This window comes from Mytilus trossulus, chromosome 13 (genome assembly GCF_036588685.1).
Source record: "Mytilus trossulus isolate FHL-02 chromosome 13, PNRI_Mtr1.1.1.hap1, whole genome shotgun sequence".
Classification (NCBI taxonomy): Eukaryota; Metazoa; Mollusca; class Bivalvia; order Mytilida; family Mytilidae; genus Mytilus; species Mytilus trossulus.
This window is the reverse complement of record NC_086385.1, coordinates 29,182,797-29,193,550: the sequence shown is the minus strand read 5'-3', so window position 1 is coordinate 29,193,550 and position 10,754 is coordinate 29,182,797.

The window sequence follows — 10,754 nt, the reverse complement described above, 5'->3', positions numbered from 1 at the left end:
AAAGGCAGATATACAAAACCATCAGCAAAATAAAAGATGAAAATAAAAAAAATTACTGCAGCACTATGGGATGTGTAAGTACAGAGTCACGTCATCGGAAATAAAGAAACACAAAAAAGCATGTACACAAAGAACATTCATTAGCAAAAATGAAAGACAAGAATATATATGGAATCATTCCACGAGATAAAATTAGTCCAACAATTTGAGACCAATCACATTTTAAATCTCTCTATTGACTAATATCTGTCATATCTTTAACAATATGTCAAAGGTCAGATTATATATCAATCGTTCTGGGCTATGATAATTTGTGAATTAAATTGATTAACTTAACACTTCTTTAATAACTTTAAGAGATGATGTGCATCATTAAGGATGAGCTATGAATTAATCCCACAAAAGATCGGTTGTATAGATTATTTCATCACTTTCATTGGAGAATTAGCAACGTTTGATATTCAACATCATAATTATTTTCACGTTATTAAGTTATACAATTAAGAGAATTATTGACAATAACTAGAAACAACCTTCATTCCGTTAATTTTAAATCTTAGCCATAGGCTTTAATCTCGGAATGAGTTAATAGTCATTCACTTGATCACAGAGTACTTGCAACTTTGATTAAAAAGAGTGCGTCAGATGTAAAAAAAAAAAAAAAAAAAAAAAAAAAAGGAAACACAAAAATGCATATAGATAAGGAACATAAGCGAAATATGACATACAAGAATATATATGGCATCGTTGGGAGAGATAACATTAGTCCGACTATGTGGCACCAATCAAATTTTAAATCTCCCCATTGACTTATATCTTAACCATATGTCAAAAGTTTGTCTAAATAGTTTTGGTCTAAGATCATTTGTAAATTAAATTGATTAACTAAACACTTCTTTAATAACTTTAAGAGATGGTTTGCATCATTAAGGATGACCTATGAATTAATCCCACTAAAGATCGGCTGTTTAGATTATTATCACTTTTATTGGAGAATTAGCAACGTTTGATATTTAACATTATAATTATTTTCACGTTATTAGGTTATACAATTAAGAGAATTATTGACAATAACTAGTAACAACCTTCATTCCGTTAATTTTAAATCTTAGCCATAGGCTTTAATCTGGGAATGCGTCTATAGTCATTCAGTTTGATCACAGAGTACCTGCAACTTTGATTATAAAGAGTGCTTCATATGTAAAAAAAGAAACACAAAAATGAATATAGATAACGAATAGTTATCAAAGGTACGAGGATTATAATTTAGTACGCCAGACGCGCGTTTCCTCTACATAAGACTCTTCAGTGACGCTCAAATCAAAATATTTATAAAGCCAATTAAGTACGAATTTGAAGAGCATTGAGATTCCAAAACTCCAAAAAAGTTGTGCCAAATACGGCTAAGTAGTTATCAAAGGTACCAGGATTATAATTTAGTATGGTTATTTATTCCTGGGATAAGAAAATCCTTAGTTTTTTTATAAATTCAAAGTTTTGTAAACAGAAAATTTATAAAAATGACCACATAATTGATATTCATGTCAACACCGAAGTGCTGACTACCGGGTTTGGTGATACCCTCGGGGACGAAACGTCCACCGGCAGTGGCATCGACCCAGTGGTGTAAATTGTTATCAAAGGTACCAGAATATTAGTGAAATATGACAGACAAGAATATATGTGGTATCGTTGGAAGAGATAACATTAGTCAAACCATGGGGCACCAATCAAATTTTAAATATGTCCATTGACTTATAACAATGTGTCAAAGGGCAGTTTATCTCAATCGTTCTGGGCTATGATATTTTGTGAATAAAATTAATTAACTTCACACTTCTTTAATAACTTGAAGAGATGGTTTGCATCATTAAGGATAACCTATGAATTAATCCCACTAAAGATCGGCTGTTTAGATTATTATCACTTTCATTGGAGAATTAGCGACTTTGATATTCAACATCATAATTATTTTCACGTTATTAAGTTATACAATTACGAGAATTATTGACGATAACTAGTAACAAACTTCATTCCATTAATTTTAAATCGTATCTTCTTAGCTATAGGCTATAACCTGTGAATGAGTTTGAAGTGGATCACTTTAATCAAAGAGTACCTGCAATTAACCTTAATTAATAGTGCGTCAATATGAAGCATGTTTACTAATGTACGTATTTATTTTCAGTAATGAACATGTCTTTAATCAGGCTAAAATTATTTGTCTGTCGTCATCCGACTATTTGTTTACGAATAACATACAAGGAGAAACATTACATTCAAATGTCTAGAGAGCACTTCTATTGCGACTGTTCTTAAAGAAGACAATTACTGGTTAGTTTATTATTACGAACAAGTTTGAAAGACTAATATAAAAAATATCGGTGATTAGGACCGGTAGACTTATAACTACCAATAAAGCAAAAAAAAATACTTTTGACTATTACATGATAAACAGTTATTCTTTAAAATACGAGGATCTAAATATTCCTATTGTTCAACAGGAGGAATTATTGCCGATTACAGACGGGAATAAATTAATGTTTACCTCTATATCATCGACATAACGGAGCGTAGAAAAACCTGAATAAAAAAATCTTGCTAATATGAATAATTCGTCAGTTTCAGATAAAATTGATATGACATATTCAAGAGATGTTTTTCTCTTAAGTGTAACTGTGACTCCAGACTTGTGGATCATTCACACAGGTGCTGTGCTCACGTATCTTGTTTTTAGCGCTAATGTTGTTATAATATCAGCTTTCTTGAGAAAAGATTTCATTTCGCCATCTACAATTATTCTTGCAGCACTAGCATTTTCAGACACTGTAACCGCCATTTGTCTCTTCCTACCAAAACATTTTGGATTTCTATTTCATCAGCTGGAATATGGAAACAACTACAACGTGTCTTATAAAATTGTGTCTAGATATCCATATTGTGGATTCATATTTTGGATGGATAGTGTCCTTATATCCGCATTCCACATTATTTCTTTAATCCTAACTACACTTCTTGCATTGCAAAAGACTGCTGTCATTGGATGGCCAATCAGAAGCAAGAGGTTTGTTACAAAGAGGACATCCGTAGTCTGTGTCCTGATCACTTTTTTTGTACCTATGGCAACGTATATTACTTATGGATGTATGTTTCACTTCCACGAGAAAGAAGGATTTTGTGAAATCAGCTTTCAAAGTTGGGTTTTCGAGTACTATTTCAAATACATTTTCTTTTTGAGCTCTATGGTTTATATTTCAGCAACATTTTTGCTTACAATCTGTTCCATTTACATCAGCGCAAAATTAACATGCTGTAGCTCATCTATTCAACAAACATTAACTGCGCATGTACGTAATATTCATAGGAGGTCTGCCGTCATAGTTGTTTTGGTAGTTTTTATTTTCTTTGTGTCCGAATTTTTGTCAATTCTGTGTATATTTCAAATAACATTTACTAAATCTGATACTCTCTGTAAAACGTCATTATATGACTACAGCGATTTAACGTTAGGTGTCGGGTTCGCGGCAAACTATATTGTTTATCTGTCAATGAGCAGACAACTCCGTTCACTCTTGACAAGACATCTGCAATGTTGTCTTCCCTTCATAAAGCCGAAAAATAACCCACTAGAAAGCTCTCATTCAAGGAACAAATCGGACACATTTCATGATAGATATTAACACCAAGCAATTTTTTGGAGCTAATCAACGATTTTTGCGGAGCACCGTAGCTGATCCCTTTAATGGTCGGAGTTGCAGGAGATGCACGTGATGATCAGTTAGTGTTGTGTTGACTGTTGTTCGTTGCTAGTCCGTTTTGGAGTTTTGTTTTCGGTTCCAATCCAGCAAGGATTTTATATTTCCCTAAATTTATGGGTGAAAAAATAGTGTTGTCAAATAGATGGAAAAAAACATCTGAATCCAGATTTCCACCCATACCTTATAATGAACAATTTCGGGGAAAAGCCGTGTTGAATGCCGTACCTTGACCTATAGTTGATTCATAGCCACTCAAATCACATGTACTTATATATAATGTAAGACACTTATTTGTAAATGCATTCCGTACTGAAAAATCAAGAGGTAACAAAATATCAACTGACAGTTAAATATGTAAATATTATTTTGAAACTATTAGCTGTCATATGGTGTCTTGTCATTCGTTTTATATACATCACGTAATATGCAACATCTAGCATAATGTTAAAATGTATATACTATATATATTTATTGTCAATGTCTTCTTTTGTTTACTTTCACTCGAATCAAATACTGTGTGAGAATCTTCTTACAAAATTCCAGAAAAAAAAACGATATCGAATATTAAAATACAGAGATACAGTTTTCTTTTCATCAATGAACAATAGGACATTGAACAGGATCGTAAGTTTGCTGATATTATTTAAAATGTACTTAAAATGGTTGATATCAATTGTAAATAGCATTGTCTGGTCTTACAAAATGTAAAAGTGAAGTTCTTAGTAAATAAGTGTTTTTATATACGTCAATATAATCTGTCTAATGTTGAATCTAATCAAACTTTAATTATTTGGCTTAATTCGTCTGTGTGTTTTTTACATTATCAGGAGATTTGTTTCAAGGAATATCAATAAGTGTCTACTTTAATTGTGTTATATACTTTAAATTATAAATGTTCTCCTTCTTGGATGAATTTGTCATTTCTGAGCGAAAGCAGAATTCTGTGAAAATAGATTTGTAAAGTGATTCATCGAGTCATTTTCCAAATATGTTTTCATTCTAGGGATCACAATTTATATTTCTACCACTGGCATATATACAAAATTAAATCCTGGTATCTATGATAAGTTTATTTTCTAACAATATGTTAAATTTACATAAGCGCAAAAATAACGTGTTGCAGAAAAACTATTCCACGAACAAAAAACAAACGAGCACAACATATATATCTGCAGCTGCATGTTGGTTTCCTACTTGTAATTATGTTTATCGTATCAGATTTTGTATCAATTATATCTAGATATTAGAGTTGTTGTATGAATATCAATGAGACAACTATCCATCCAAGTCACAATCTTTAATAGTAAACTATTACAGGTCAAAGAACGAACGGCCTTTAACTAGGAACCTTGGCTCACATCAAACAGCAAGTTATAAAGATTCCCCAAAAAAACTAGCGTGAAATCATTCAAACAGGAAACCCAACGGCCTAAAAAAAAAATGAGAATAGAGAAAACTTATGAACCACACAAACAAACGACAACCTCAAACGAATGTTACAAATCAATATAACTAAGTCATATGTTCTGTAGAAAAAATCATTTTCTCGATTGCAGTGATGTATCGCTAGTTGCAGCTTTTGCAGTGAACTTGTTCATGTGTCTATCACTAGCTAAACCTTTCACTTGTATGACAGTCGTATAAAATTCCTGTATACTGACAACAATGTGAGAACAAAACAAAAACAATATTAATTTTGCAGCAGTGCTTTCATTTTATCAATAAGTAATGTATGCTTGATGGACGGTCTTTCGAGCAAATCATATATAATTGGGGTAGATATTATAATTATATGGTTCGCTACTGACCCCATACGGATCCATAGAGGGTTAGTAAAATCCATAGGAGTGAGGCTGGGTCCCCTATGAATTGTATTCACCCTCTATGGATCCGTAAGGGGTCAGTAGTTAACTGAATAACGAATGTATAAGACACTGGACTTTTTCTGCGGCATTTTGTTGAGAAAAAAAAATGAAACACAACAACATTAATAGATGACATCGCCATTAACGCATCATGAACCCCATATGAAACTTACTAACCCCATACGGTCTCATAGGGGGTCACCACGTGATGGCGTTTAACCAATCGCAACGTGATAATTCATCTGTGGTCCGATAATTTAAAGTAGTATCTACCATGAGTAAATCGACTTAAGAGGGTAGCATCAACATTCACAGATACACTGCCACGTATCTATAATTTATGTTCTTTTAATGAACACCAAAGGTAGAAAGATAGATAGATAAAATATGTTCTCCCGTCTACATGTAAACCGAATGACAAAAAGAGGATATGATGTTTATCTCATCGAGGTATACGGATATGCAACAATGTTCTGTCCAAACGAGGACGTCAAACAATGTTTTTTTAGGTGAAATAGCCATTCTTGCAAAAACTTTTTGCCTGTCCATGTATTCTATCGCGAGGCCTTATGAACGTATAGATATTTACATCCAATTACAATTACTGTAATTTGGCTCAATATTTACCGCCCTTCATCTGGATGTCCCACTTGCAAACCGTCTATCATTTCCATTATCCGGTATTGTAAATTGTAAATATATGTTCGATCCGAAGTGTCTTACTGGATAAACAATTCATTGAGAATCAGTTACTACATCTGCGTATGTCCATATTGATTCGAGGAAAGATGTGTCCCAAATGGACAAAATATAATTACAGAAGAAGCACCAATCCTTTCAATTGTGTTTCAATTTGGTTTCAGTTCACCGTCTAGACAAAGTTATGGAGAAAATATCACATTGTAGCGCCTTTTAATTATCAATTGTGCTGCATGATCAACACATGTTGTTGTTATAGATTTAAACTAAATTGCGTTTGCAAATTTAATTTTTTATTCTAATAAAAGTACATATTATTTTTTTAATGAAACTTTCCAAGCTTGAAAACTAAATCCAAATTGTATTGTTATAAATGGTTAGTCGTGTGTTAAATGCCGATTCAGCTCAAATGAAATGTGTGTGTATTATCAATGATTTAAGCTGGGGTCACACATTCACGATTTTTACTACCGTCCTTGACAGGACCATTCCCGATTAAAAAAAATCAAAAGTCTGATCAAGATCCTGTGAATCGTGGATGGAAATTCAAACTTAAATTAAAATTTGTAAAAAAAATAATTTGATCACGACAACAATCAGATAGTGTTCAGGAAGCGTCGATATTCAACCGTTTCTAAGCGAATTAGACCCGATAATCCCGTTCTGAGTCAGCATCTAATCCGATTTGTATTTTTCGCCAGGTAAAATTCGACCGAGTCTGTCACGACTGCGTCCCGACTCTACCGAATGTAATCCGACAAAGATCAGACAGTGAACCGACGCTGACGGAAGTTATCCGTTCGAAAACTGTCGGCATATTCGGGATGATCAGGTACTATCGGAACGTAATCCTATCATGATCCGATATATCGCATTGCAAACGGCTTTGTCTGGTCTCAGTCGTATTGTATTCTGTAATAGTCGGGACTCGGACGTGGGTATCATTGACGAATTTCGTATTAATAACGAGACTGTTTCGGAACGGTTTCGGTAAACAAAGGTTCGCAATCGACAAGATCTGGATGCAATCTGGACTCAATCGGCAGAAAAACAGCTATGAAAAATTACTCCAGATCATTCCCGTTCCACAGGACACCGTCCAGAATACACAAGACATTGTTCTGAATTCGATCCGATACAGCAGAATCTGTCACGATATAGCCACGATAGTAATCCGACTAGACAAAATCGGCTGAGTTGCCCCGAATGTTACGGGACGCACCTAACTGTCGGGATGCTTTGCCGAACTATTCGGAACCTTCCCGACCCGTAGGAATCTGTTACGAACTAAAACAACTGCGTTCAGACAATGATAGGACATTCCAGATAATTGAGGATACTAATTCGACTTTTTCACTTTTCGTGTCGTAATGTGGTCTGATCTCAAAGGGGGGCAATAATCGGCAATGTGTGAACCCCGCATTATATATAACATATATATCATAAGTACATGATGGTCTTGGTTTGGTTTACAGTATATAGATATAAGAAGATGTGATTGAGTGCCAATGAGACAACACTTAATTCATCCATGTCACATTTTACAACAACAAGTATAGTGCATAATGGGGAAAATGAGCAACAACAAAAGAAAGGCAAAACATATAAAAATATAGAGAAAAACAGACCAAAAACTAAAAAATAGAGAATGATAGGGTACTGAAATGTAAAGCATACAGAGTACATAACAGTGATGAAATATAAAGAACAGAGACTGGTGAATTTCTGAAATACAAAGATAAGAAAAGTATGCAGGGGCAGACAATTCAATAAAAGATAAAAATTGACAAAACAATTAAAGAATATAGGAATTGAGGACCCCATTCAGACCCTTATACATGCAAACAAACAAAATTTAACGCAAAAGTCATCATGGCTGTCGTAAAAAATTATCGGATATCAGATAACGGCTTTATTTCTAATGAAATATTTATATTTTCATCTTTTTTTAAATAGTTTGTCTTTGAATCTAAAATTGGATTCAGACATCCGTGTACTTATATATTTCAAACAATAATGTGAGGGATAAGAAATATACAAACGAAATAGTTTGGGTGTGGGTTCAATACTTTGAAATATTGAAGTTTGTTTTCAACAAAATAATTTTAAAATGTTATGAATATATATATACAACTTGGATTTCTTACATCAAAAACGATCGAAACCTCCCGGTTCGAACAAAAGGACCACCATGGCCAAAAAACTTCAAAGAGAAAAGCAATACTCCATCAAAAACCCACACCGAAAAGTAAATATTCTATACCACAAAATCCACCGTTTAGGATTAAACGGCTAGGGCACTCTGTTCTTGTTCCACTGGTGACAACTATAGAGTCGTCGAAATAACAGAATAATCTTATTTGATTAATTACAGAGACAATTTACAAAAAAAAACTGTCTGTCAAAATGATTCAACTTTATAATCAGTATGTGAGAAAATCAAGTTTTTAAAGTACATAGTTTTTACAAAGCAACAAAAGGCAGATTACTTCTCGACATTTTAATGACCAAAAAAAAAGTAAATAAACATTATTTTTTCACAAATTCAAATAAAATAAACTACTTTTATCCGAATAAGGGCATTCTATTTGAATGAATCAAATGGTTCTCGTAGTTATTTTTTATAAACATAATCTGGAACACAAAATTTATTTTTCGAATCGTGAAAGATCACGTACCGCTTTTTGAAAATCGTGAAACGGATCGTTATAGAACTGATGCTACGGAGACGTTCAAATTATTCTTCAATTATAAGATAATTAATATTGATATCGCGGATTCGTTAAGATTGTTAAGATTGTAAGGTTTACATTTTCGACTTCTGCAAGGTCTCAAATAAAATTAATCTCATTATCATGCATCATTTTGCAATATTCGTTTTATGTTGTTTGGCCTTTTATTGATATACATTGTACCTGTACATATGCTATAGCGCCACGGTATTTGTTGTATGAGAGCATGTTTTATATATGTCGTCAATTGTATTTAATATATTGTATGGAATTTTAAAAGATGTCTTTGTCTGGCTGTTGTTCAGGGTTCATATACTTTCTACCTAATGTTCCGAATTAATTGGCCAAACATAACTTTTACATTTGTAAGTTTCGAAGATACTGTTAGGAACGGAACACCTATATTGTGTTTACGAGATGTCTGTAGAGATCTGCATGACATGGTTCATCTGACCTTGGCCTATTTTTTATGAACCATTCAATCTTAAGCGTATTCGACACTACGCGTAAAACCCTTAATATTACAGACGTTCAACAAATATACTATCATAAGTAAAGCAGACGAGACATTTCAGCATTTGCTCTCTGGTATTTTATAGTCTGTAGTATATAGTTATCTCATTTGGAAATCATTCCACATCTGCTACGTTGTATAAAAAGATACATAGAACTTAAGAAAGTACTGTTGCACAAAATGTTGGTTATTGTTCAATCTCAAATTGTTCAGAAAGATGCTGTTTTTGCTATAAGTTTTTGGTTGAGGGTTGAGGGTTAACATTTTAAACGTTTCATACCCAAATTATTGTCTAAATAGTGGCGGTCTGCCTGAATTGTACTAGACTGATTCTCAGAGCTGAATTTTTCACACTGATTTAGACACGTTTTAGTTGTCTTTTTTAACTTTCGAGGTCCATGTTGAATTAAAAAATATAATAGCTTTAATGTTCATTCTTATCAAAATAGTTACAGGCTTCAGCCATGAGTTGCAGGTATATCAAATGGTAAAAGAAATATTGATTTCTGATAACTAGTAGTAAGTCTGGTCACGCATTATCTATCACGATCAAAATGATGCGTTGCCTGATCTTTCAAGATCAAGTTTAATGAAAATTCAAGTGTGACAAAATTCAAGGTTTTCACAAACAAATTAACGCTTTTAGGGGAAGAGCATACTTTTATTTTACTGTACTATCAGATACACCAAAGATTAAATTGAAAATACATCATGATATATTGAAATATGGCCCGCATTATAGGTTCAAATAGCGTGTTTTTTAAATGAATTCCATAGTAATGTATTGCGCCTTTTGTGTTGTTTTTTTTTCCATAAAGTACTGCATATGCATGTTCTTGTATAAATATTAGCAGCTAGAATTAAGTTTATGAAAAGGATCAACCATGCAGCACATTTTAATACCTACCGTGTCGTGTACATAATATATACGATGAGGATGTTAGAAAATCGTGTTAATAAAAATTAAGGCTGTATCAGTTGAAGATATAGAACTCTTTATATTTAAATGTCTTTCATGTACTAGGCGATCAAGGCTACCTCAAGAAAAATAATTCATACATAAACAACTTAAGTGCCAGTCTTTGTAAGAATCAGGCAATTTATGTAAAAATCAAAACATGATCAGAAAAAACCCACCGAGCTAATCATTTTATTTAATACTAACCAGCATCCTGAGTTAAAAATT